The following is a 10,668-nucleotide window of genomic DNA, read 5'->3' as shown; positions in this document are numbered from 1 at the left end:
GATAATCCATCCACCTGACAGGTGTGGCATATCAATAAACTGATTAAACAGCATGGTCATTACACAGGTGCACCTTGTGCTGGGGACAATAAAAGGTCACTCCAAAATGTGCAGTTTTGTCACAACACAATGACACAAATGTCTCAAGTTGAGAGAGCATGCTTTATTTATTTATTATGCATTTTGCTACACCCGCAATAACATCTGCTACACATGTGTATGTGACCAATAAAATGTGATTTGATTTGAATGGCCACTAGAGCTGTTGCCAGAGAAGTGTGTAAGGCGTCGTGTGGGCTAGCATTTTGCTGATGTCAACGTTGTGAACAGAGTGCCCCATGGTGGCGGTGGGGTTATAGTATGGGATAAGCTACGGACAACGAACACAATTGCATTTTATCGATGGCAATTTGAATGCACAGAGATACCATGATGAGATTCTGTGGCCCATTGTCATGTAATTCATCCGCCGCCATCACCTCATGTTTCAGTTCAGTTTCAGTTTCATGATGCACGGCACCATGTCACAAGGATCTGTACACAATTCCTGTAAGCTGAAAATGGCCCAATTCTTCCATGGCCTGCATACTCACCAGATATGACAACCATTGAGCATGTTTGGGATGCTCTGGATTGACATGTACGACAGCATTTTCCACTTCCCGCAAATATCCAGTAACTTCGCACATCCATTGAAGAGAAGTGGGACAACATTCCACAGGCCACAATCAACAGCCTGATCAACTCTATGCGAAGGAGATGTGTCGTGCTGCATGAGGCAAATGGTGGTCACACCAGATACTGACTGGTTTTCTGATCTACGCCCCTACTTTTTTGTTAAAGGTGTCTGTGGCCAACAGATGCATATTTGTATTCCCTGCCATGTGAAATGTATAGATTAGGGCCTAATGACTTTATTTTCATTGATTGATTTCCTAATATGAACTGTAACCCAGTAAAATCATCGAAATTGTTGCATGTTGCGTAAAAAAATGTTTTCTGTGTATTTCTGGCCAGACAGGATCAGATACATTGTACTACATATAGTAAGACAGATGGGCACTGTTTGGCTATCTGGTATGGAGAGTGATTCATGCCAAAATTAAGCAGAGTGAAGCTACTGATACCTCTCACCAAGTCACCTAACGTCTTCCTAGCGCCATAGGATACTGCTATGAATTAACATTGACTGTCAATGCAGCCAAGTTTTTGTAAGTCATCAAAACTGCCGACACGTTCACGTCACGTGACACGTACACGTCATGTAGACGTAGGTGAGGAGGGGGATTTATTTAAGATGGTCATTGAAGAGGTAGGGTTTCAGGTGCTTTCGGAAGATGGGCAGGGACTCAGCTCTTCTAGCTTTAGGGGGAAGCTGGTTCCACCATTGGGCTACCAGGACAGAGAAGTGCTTGTACTGGGCTGAGCGAGAGCTACCTCCTATAGGGGTGGGAGGGCCAAGAGATCAGAGGTGGCAGAACAGATTGCTCGGGTTGGTGTGCAGGGTTTGAGCATAGCTTGAAGGTAGGGAGGGGAGATTCCTCTTGCTGATTCGTAGGCAAGCACCATGGTCTTTTATGGATGCGAGCTTCGACTGGAAGCTAGTGAAGTGTGCGGAGGAGCGGGGTGACATGGGAGAACTTGGGAAGGTTGAAAACCAGGTGGGCTGCCGCGTTCTTGATAAGTTGCAGGAGTTTGATGGTACAAGCAGGGAGCCCAGCCAACAGAGAGTTGCAGTAGTCCAGATGGGAGATGACAAGTACAAGGATTAGAACCGTCACCTCTTCCTGTGTGATGTAGGGTTGTACCCTACGGATGTTGTAGAGCATGAATATGCAGGAGTGAGTCATTGCTTTGATGTTTGCAGAGAATGACAGGGTGTTCTCCAGTGTCACGCCAAGGTTCTTTGCACTCTGGGAGGGCAAAACTGTGGAGTTGTCAACCGTGAGGAGAGGTGATGAAAGGTCTTTGTACAGCAGGCCTTCCCCGGGAGGAAGATCAGTTCCATTTTTTCGAGGTTGACCTCGAGGTGGTGGGCTGACATCCAACCTGAGATATACAGTTGAAGTCAGAAGTTTATATACACCAAATATATTTAAACTCAGTTTTTCACAATTCCTGACATTTAATCAGAGTAAAAATTCCCTGGTTTAGGTCAATTAGGATCACCATTTTATTTTAAGAATGTGAAATGTCAGAATATTAGTAAAGACAATCATTTATTTCAGCTTTTATTTCTTTCATCACATTCCCAGTGGGTCAGAAGTTTACATACACTCAATTAGTATTTGGTAGCATTGCCTTTAAATTGTTTAACTTGGGTCAAACGTTTCGGATAGCCTTCCACAAGCTTCCCACAATAAGTTGGCTGAATTTTGGCCCATTCCTCCTGACAGAGCTGGTGTAACTGAGTCAGCTTTGCAGGCCTCCTTGCTTGCACACGCTTTTTCAGTTCTGCCCACAAATCTATAGGATTGAGGTCAGGGCTTTGTGATGGCCACTCCAATACCTTGACTTTGTTGTCCTTAAGCCATTTTGCCACAACTTTGGAAGTATTAGAGAATTTCAATAAGCATTTCTCTACGGCTGGCCATGCTTTCCACCTGCCTACCCCAACCCCGGCACACAGCTCTGCACCCCCCGAAGCAACTGGACCAAACCCCCTCCCCCGCTTCTCCTTCACCCAAATCCAGACAGCTGATGATCTGAAAGAGCTGCAAAATCTGGATCCCTACAAATCAGATGGGCTAGACAATCTGGACCCTCTCTTCCTAAAATTATCCACCGCCATTGTTGCAACCACTATTACTAGTCTGTTCAACCTCTCTTTTGTATCATCTGAGATTCCTAAAGATTGGAAAGAGGGGGAGACACTCAAAGGGGGAGACACTCTAGACCCAAACTGTTACAAACCTAAATCCATCCTGCCCTGCCTTTCTAAAGTCTTCGAAAGCCAAGTGAACAAACAGATCACTGACCATTTCGAATCCCACCGTACCTTCTCTGCTATGCAATCTGGTTTCCGAGCTGGTCACAGGTGCACCTCAGCCCCGCTCAAGGTCCTAAACAATATCATAACCGCCATCGATAAAAGACAGTACTGTGCAGCCATCTTCATCGACCTGGCCAAGGCTTACGACTCTGTCAATCACCGTATTCTTATCGGCAGACTCAACAGCCTTACCTGTTTGACTAACTACTTCTCAGATAGAGTTCAGTGTGTCAAATCAGAGGGTCTGTTGTCTGGACCTCTGGTAGTCTCTATGGGGGTGCCACAGGGGTCACTTTTCGGGCCGGCTCTGTATATATCAATGTCGCTCTGACTCTTTAATCCACCTCTACGCAGACGACACCATTCTGTATACCTCTGGCCTTTCTTGGGACACTGTGTTAACAAACCTCCAAAAGTGGCCTCCAACTGCTCTTAAATGCAAGTAAAATGAAAAGCATGCTCTTCAACCGATTGCTGCCCACCCCCGCCCGCCCGACTAGCATCACTACTCTGGACGGATCTGACTTAGAATATGTGGACAACTATAAATACCTAGGTGTCTGGCTAGACTGTAAACTCTCCTTCCAGACTCACATTAAGCATCTCCAATCCAAAGTTAAATCTAGAATCGGCTTCCTATTTTGCAACAAAGCCTCCTTCACTCATGCTGCCAAACATACCCTCGTAAAACTGACTATTCTTCCGATCCTTGACTTCGGTGATGTAATTTACAAAATAGCCTCCAACACTCTACTCAGAAAATTGGATGCAGTCTATCACAGTGCCATCCGTTTTGTCACCAAAACTCCATATACTATCCACCACTGCGACCTGTATGCTCTCGTTGGCTGGTCCTCGATACATATTTGTTGCCAAACGAAATGGCTCCAGGTCATCTATAAGTCGTCGCTAGGTATAGCTCCACCTTATCTCAGCTCACTGGTCACCATAGCAACACCCACCTGTAGCACGCGCTCCAGCTGGTATATTTCACTGGTCATCCCCAAAGCCAACACCTCATTTGGCCACTTTTCCTTCCAGTTCTCTGCTGCCAATGACTGGAACAAATTGCAAAAAGGTTGGAGACTTATATGTCCCTCACTAACTTTAAGTGTCAGCTGTCAGAGCAGCTTACCGATCGCTGCAGCTGTAACACAACCCATCTGTAAATAGCCCATCCAACCAACTACCTACCTCATCCCCAGATTTGTTTTTGTTTTTCTGCTCTTTTGCACACCAGTATTTCTACTTGCACATCCTCATCTGCACATATATCACTCCAGTGTAAATTGCTAAATAGTAATTACTTCGCCACTATTGGCCTATTTATTGCCTTTCCTCCTTACTTCATTTGTACACTGTATACAGATTTCTCTATTGTGTTATTGACTGTTCGTTTGTTTATCAAGTGTGTAACTCTGTGTTGTTGTTTTTGTCACACTGATTTGCTTTATCTTGGCCAGGTCGCAGTTGTAAATGAGAACTTGTTCTCAACTGGCAGACCTGGTTAAATAAAGGTGAAATAAAAAATATATATATTTTTTAAATGCTTGGGGTCATTGTCCATGTGGAAGACCCATTTGCGACCAAGCTTTAACTTCCTGACTGATGTCTTGAGATGTTGCTTCAAAATATCCGAATCATTTTTCTGCCTCATGATGCCAATTATTTGTGAAGCGCACCAGTCCCTCCTGCAGCAAAGCACCCCACAACATGATGCTGCCACCCCCGTGCTTCACGGTTGGGATGGTGTTCTTCGGCATGCAAGCCTCCCCCTTTTTCCTCCAAACATAACGATGGTCATTATGGCCAAACAGTTCTATTTTTGTTTCATCAGACCAGAGGACATTTCTCCAAAAAGTACACTCTTTGTCCCCAAGTGCAGTTGCAAACTGTAGTCTGGCTTTTTTATGGCGGTTTTGGAGCAGTGGCTTCTTCCTTGCTGAGCGTCCTTTCAGCTTATGTCAATATAAGACTCGTTTTACTGTGGATATAGATGCTTTTGTACCTGTTTCCTCCAGCATCTTGACAAGGTCCTTTTCTGTTGTTCTGGGATTGATTTGCACTTTTCGCACCAAAGTACGTTCATCTCTAGGAGACAGAACGCGTCTCCTTTCTGAGCGGTATGGCGGCTGCGTGGTCCCAAGGTGTTTATACTTGCGTACTATTGTTTGTACAGATGAACGTAGTACCTTCAGGCATTTGGAAATTGCTCCCAAGGATGAAACAGACTTGTGGAGGTCTACAATTTTCTTTCTGCAGTCTTGGCTGATTTCTTTTGATTTTCCCATGATGTCAAGCAAAGAGGCACTGAGTTTGAAGGTAGGCCTTGAAATACATTCACAGGTACACCTCCAATTGACTCAAATTATGTCAATCAGAAACTTATAAAGCCATGACATCATTTTCTGGAATTTTCCAAGCTATTTAAAGGCACAGTCAACTTAGTGTATGTAAACTTCTGACCCACTGGAATTGTGATACAGTGAATTATAAGTGAAATAATCTGTCTGTAAACAATTGTTGTAAAAATTACTTGTCATGCACAAAGTAGATTTCCTAACCGACTTTCCAAAACTATAGTTTGTTAACAAGAAATTTGTGGAGTGGTTGAAAAACTAGTTTTAATGACTCCAACCTAAGAATATGTAAACTTCCGACTTCAACTGTACATATGAGATGAGTAATGAGTTTTAAAGTGACTAGTGTTCCATTATTAAAGTGGCCAGTGATTTCAAGTCTATGTATATAGGCAACAGCCTCTGATGTGCTAGTGATGGTTATTTAACAGTCTGATGGCTTTGAGATAGAAGCTGTTTTTCATTCTCTCGGTCCCAGCTTTGATGCACCTGTACTGAGCCCTCACCATCTGGATGATTGTGGGGTGAACAGACAGTGGCTCGAGTGGTTGTTGTATTTGATGATCATTTTGGCCATCCTGTGACATTGGGTGCTGTAGGTGTCCTGGAGGGAAGGTAGTTTGCCCCCAGTGTTGGGCAGACCGCACCACCATCTGGAGAGCCCTGTGGATGTGCAGTTCGGTACCAGGCAGTGATGCAGCCCGACAAGATGCCCGACAAGCCCGACAAGATGCTCTCAATTGTTCATCAGTAAAAGTTTGTTTTAGGTGCCAAGCCAAATTTCTTCAGCGTCCTGAGGTTGAAGAGGCACTGTTGCTCCTTCTTAACCACACTGTCTGTGTGGGTGGACCATTTCAGCTTGTCAAAGATGTGTACGCCGAGGAACTTGAAGTTTTCCACCTTCTCCATTGCCGATCCTGTCTGGGCTAGGGGGCAGTATTTTCACGGCCGGATGAAAAACGTACCCAATTTGAACAGGTTACTACTCTGGCCCAGAAACTAGAATATGCATATTATTAGTAGATTTGGATAGAAAACACTCTGAAGTTTATAAAACTGTTTGAATGGTGTCTGTAAGTATAACAGAACTCATATGGCAGGCAAAAAACTGAGAAAAATACAAGCAGGAAAGGAAAATCTTGTGCCTGTACTTTTTTCAAGTCATTGCCAATTGAACACACAGTGACAAAGGATTCATTTTGCACTTCCTAAGGCTTCCACTAGATGTCAACAGTCTTTAGAAAGTTGTGGGAGGCGTCTATGATGAACAAAGACCGAATGAGAAGGCTGGGAAGTTGGTCACCCAGGGAAGGACATCACTTCATTGGCGCACATTCACGAGAGAGGAAGCTCTGTTCCAAACGTTTTTCAAGACACAGGAACCGTCCGGTTGAAATATTACTGAATCTTCACGTTCTAAAGGCCCTAAAGATTGATGCTATACAACGTTTGACATGTTTGAACAAACGTAAATAGATTTTTTTTTACTTTTCGTCGTCACATTTTCCGCACGCTTCCTACATTTGGAGTAGCTGAACTGAACGCGCGAACAACAAGGAGTTATTTGGACATAAATTATGAACTTTATCGAACAAAACAACATTTGTTGTGGACCTGGGATTCCTGGAAGTGCCTTCTGATGAAGATTATTAATGTTAAGTAAATATTTCTAATGCTATTTATGCATTTAGATGACTCCAAAATGGCGGCTATCTGTATTGCCTAGTGTATTTATCTGAGCGCAGTACTCAGATTATTGCAAAGTGTGCTTTCCCAGTAAAGTTATTTTGAAATCTGTCAATGCGGTTGCATTCAGGAGATGTTAATCTATAATTCTTTGAATAACAGTTTAATATTTTATCAACGTTTATGACGAGTATTTTTGTAAATTGTAGTACTGATTCACCGGCAGTTTTGGGGGAAATACATTTTCTGAACGTCACGCGCCGATGTAAAATGCTGTTTTTGGATAGAAATATGAACTTGATAGAAAAAAAATGCATGTATTGTCTAACATAATGTCCTAGGAGTGTCATCTGATGAAGACTGTCAAAGGTTAGTGCATCATTTTAGCTGGTTTTCTGCTTTTGGTAACGCCTGTCCTTGCATTGAAAATGGCTGTGTGTAATTTTTTTGTCTATGTACTGTCCTAACATAATCTAACTTTATGCTTTCGCCGTAAAGCCTTTTTGAAATCGGACAACGTGGTTGGATTAAGGAGATGTTTATCTTTCAAATGGTGTAAAATAGTTGATTGTTTGAGAAATTGAAATTATTCGATTTTTGCTATCTTGTCAAGCAATCTCGTTACCGGGATGAGAACGGGAAGGGGGTCCCCTAGAGGATAAAGGAGTGCTCCCTCTGCTGTTTCCTGAAATCCACGATCATCTCCTTTGTTTTGTTGATGTTGAGTGAGAGGTTATTTTCCTCGCATCACACTCCCAGAGTCCTCACCTCCATGTAGGCTGTCTTGTCATTGTTGGTAGTCAAGCCTACTACTGTTGTGTCGTCTGCAAACTTGATGATTCAGTTGGAGGTGTGAGTGGCCATGCAGTCATGGGGGAACAGGGAGTCCTGGAGGGGATGAGCACACACCCTTGTGGGGCCCCAGTGTTGAGGATCAGCGAAGTGGAGGTGTTGTTTCCTACCTTCGCCACCTGGTGGTGGCCAGTCAGGAAGTCCAGGACCCAGCTGCACAGGGCGGTGTTCAGACCCAGTGCCTCAAGCTTAATGGTGAGCTTGGAGGGTACTATGGTGTTGAATGCTGAGCTATGGTCAATGAACAGCATTTTTACATAGGTATTCCTCTTGTCCAGATGGGATAGGGCAGCATGCAGTGCAATGGCGATTGCATTGTCTGTGAATCTATTGGGGCAGTAAGCAAATTGAAGTGGTCTACGGTGACAGGTAAGGTAGAGGTGATATGATACTTGACTAGTCTCTCAAAGCACTTCATGATGAAAGAAGTGAGTGCTACGGGGCGATAGTCATTTAGCTCAGTTACTTTTGGCACTGTGTTATCCTCAAAGCGGGCGAAGGTGTTTAGCTTGTCCGGAAGCAAGACGTCGGTGTCCGCGTCGTGGTTGATTTTCCTTTTGTAGTCCGTGATTGTCTGTAGACCCTGCCACATATGTCTTGTGTCTGAGCCATTGCATTGGGACTCCACTTTGTCTCTATACTGACGTTTTGCCTGTTTGATTGCATTGCGGAGGGAATAACTACACTGTTTGTATTCTGCCATATTCCCAGCCACCGTGCCATGGTTAAATGCGTTGGTTTTGCGCCAATGCTGCCATCTATCCACGGTCTCTGGTTAGGGTAGGTTTTAATAGTCACAGTGGGTACAACATCTCTTGTACACTTCCTGATAAACTCAGTTACCGTATCAGTATATTCCTCAATGTTATTATCAGAGGCTACCTGGGAACATATCCCAATCCGCGTGATCAAAACAATCTTGAAGCATGGATTCCGATTCGTCAGACCAGTGTTGAATGGTCCTTAGCACGGGTACTTCCTGTTTGAGTTTCTGCCTATAGGAACGGAGTCGTGGTCAGATTTGCCGAAAGGAGGGCAGGGGAGGGCCTTGTATGCATCCCGGAAGTTGGAGTAGCATTGGTTGAGTGTTTTAGCAGCGAGAATGCTACAGTCAATGTGTTGATAGAAATTCATCAGCCTTTTTCTCATATTTTCTTTGTTAAAATATTCAACTACAATAAATACGGCCTCAGGGTATGTGGTTACCAGTTTGCTTAAGTCCAGTGAAGTTCGTTGTGGCATCAGCTTGAGGGGGGATATACATGGATGTGACTGTAACCAAAGAGAATTCTCTTGGGAGATAATAATAATATTCTAGGTCGGGTGAATAAAAGGACTTGAGTTCCTGTATGTTATCACAATCACACCATGAGTCGTTATTCATGAAACATACACCCCCACCCTTCTTCTTTCTGGAGAGATATTTATTCCTGTCTGCGTGATGAACTGAGAACCCAACTGGCTGGACGGACTCAGACTGTATATCCCAAGAGAGCCATGTTTCCGTGAAACAGAGGATGTTACAATCCCTGATGTCTCTCTGAAAAGTTGTCAAGTTCTGAGCTTGTTAACTGTATTATCCAGATACTGAACATTAGCGAGTAATATACTCGGAAGCGGTGGGTGGTGTGCGCTCCTCCTAAGTCAGACTAGAAGACCCTCTGAGTACCTCTCCTCCACCGGCGGTGTTTTGGGTTGGCCTCTGGAATCAGTTCAATTGTCCTGGGGGGTGCGAACGAAGGATCCGATTCGGGAAAGTCATATTCCTGGTCGTAATGCTGGTAGTGCTGGTGAGTTCTGATATCCAATAGTTCTTCCTGGCTGTATGTAATAACACAAAGCATTTTCAGGGCTAATAACATAATAAATAATACGTAAAATAACAAAATACTGCAGTTTCCTAAGAGCTAGAAGCACGGCAGCCTTCTCTATCGGCGCCATTTTCATACCAGCAAGGCATGCAGAGATGCGTGTCACCACCTGGGTGTCAGAAAGGGGGAAGGAGAAAAGTAGTTGAGTGTCATCCGCATAATAGGAGAGACCATGTGAGGATATGACGGAGCCGAGTGACTTGGTGTACAGAGAAAAGAGGAGAGGGCCTAGAACCGAGCACTTTGTTAGTTAATGTTGTAAAGATTAGGCTATGTGTATTGAGTATAATTATTTATTTTTTATCTGACAAGAAGGAGGGAATGGGTGCGTGGCGAAGACGCAATAAAGGCATGTTTCTGTCTCCTGACAAATCGTGCGCATTTATTGTGTCATTGTGTGAATTGTTTAGGCTACCCGTTTGTTAATGTTATATACAGTACCAGTCAAAATCTGTACTATTTTCTACATTGTAGAATAATAGTGAAGACATCAATACTATGAAATAACACATATGGAATCATGTAGTAATCAAAGAAGTGTTAAACAAATCAAAGTATATTTTATATTTGAGATTCTTCAAAGTAGCCTTGATGATAGCTTTGCACACTCTTGGCTCTGCCCCACCTGCCTGAATGATGGGTCGCCACTGGACTACACGAATGGTGAGCTAACGTTTACTAGCTGGCTAGCCAGCTCACAAAGGACTTGTGAGCTCAATATTTTCCCATACAAAACACAATCGATTTTGCTCCACGAGTGCATCTGTTGTACTGTACATGTCTAATCAAATGACCTGTGAAGTCAGTTATACATGTCATCCGGGATAGAAATTAAGCTAGCCCATGGCTAGTACTTTTTAGACTGGCTAGTAGACAAACTAGCCTGACACAGCAGCAACATTTTGCC

This window comes from Salmo trutta, chromosome 3, assembly GCF_901001165.1.
Source record: "Salmo trutta chromosome 3, fSalTru1.1, whole genome shotgun sequence".
NCBI lineage: Eukaryota > Metazoa > Chordata > Actinopteri > Salmoniformes > Salmonidae > Salmo > Salmo trutta.
The sequence above is the reverse complement of the archived record's forward strand: the minus strand, read 5'-3'. Positions refer to the sequence as shown.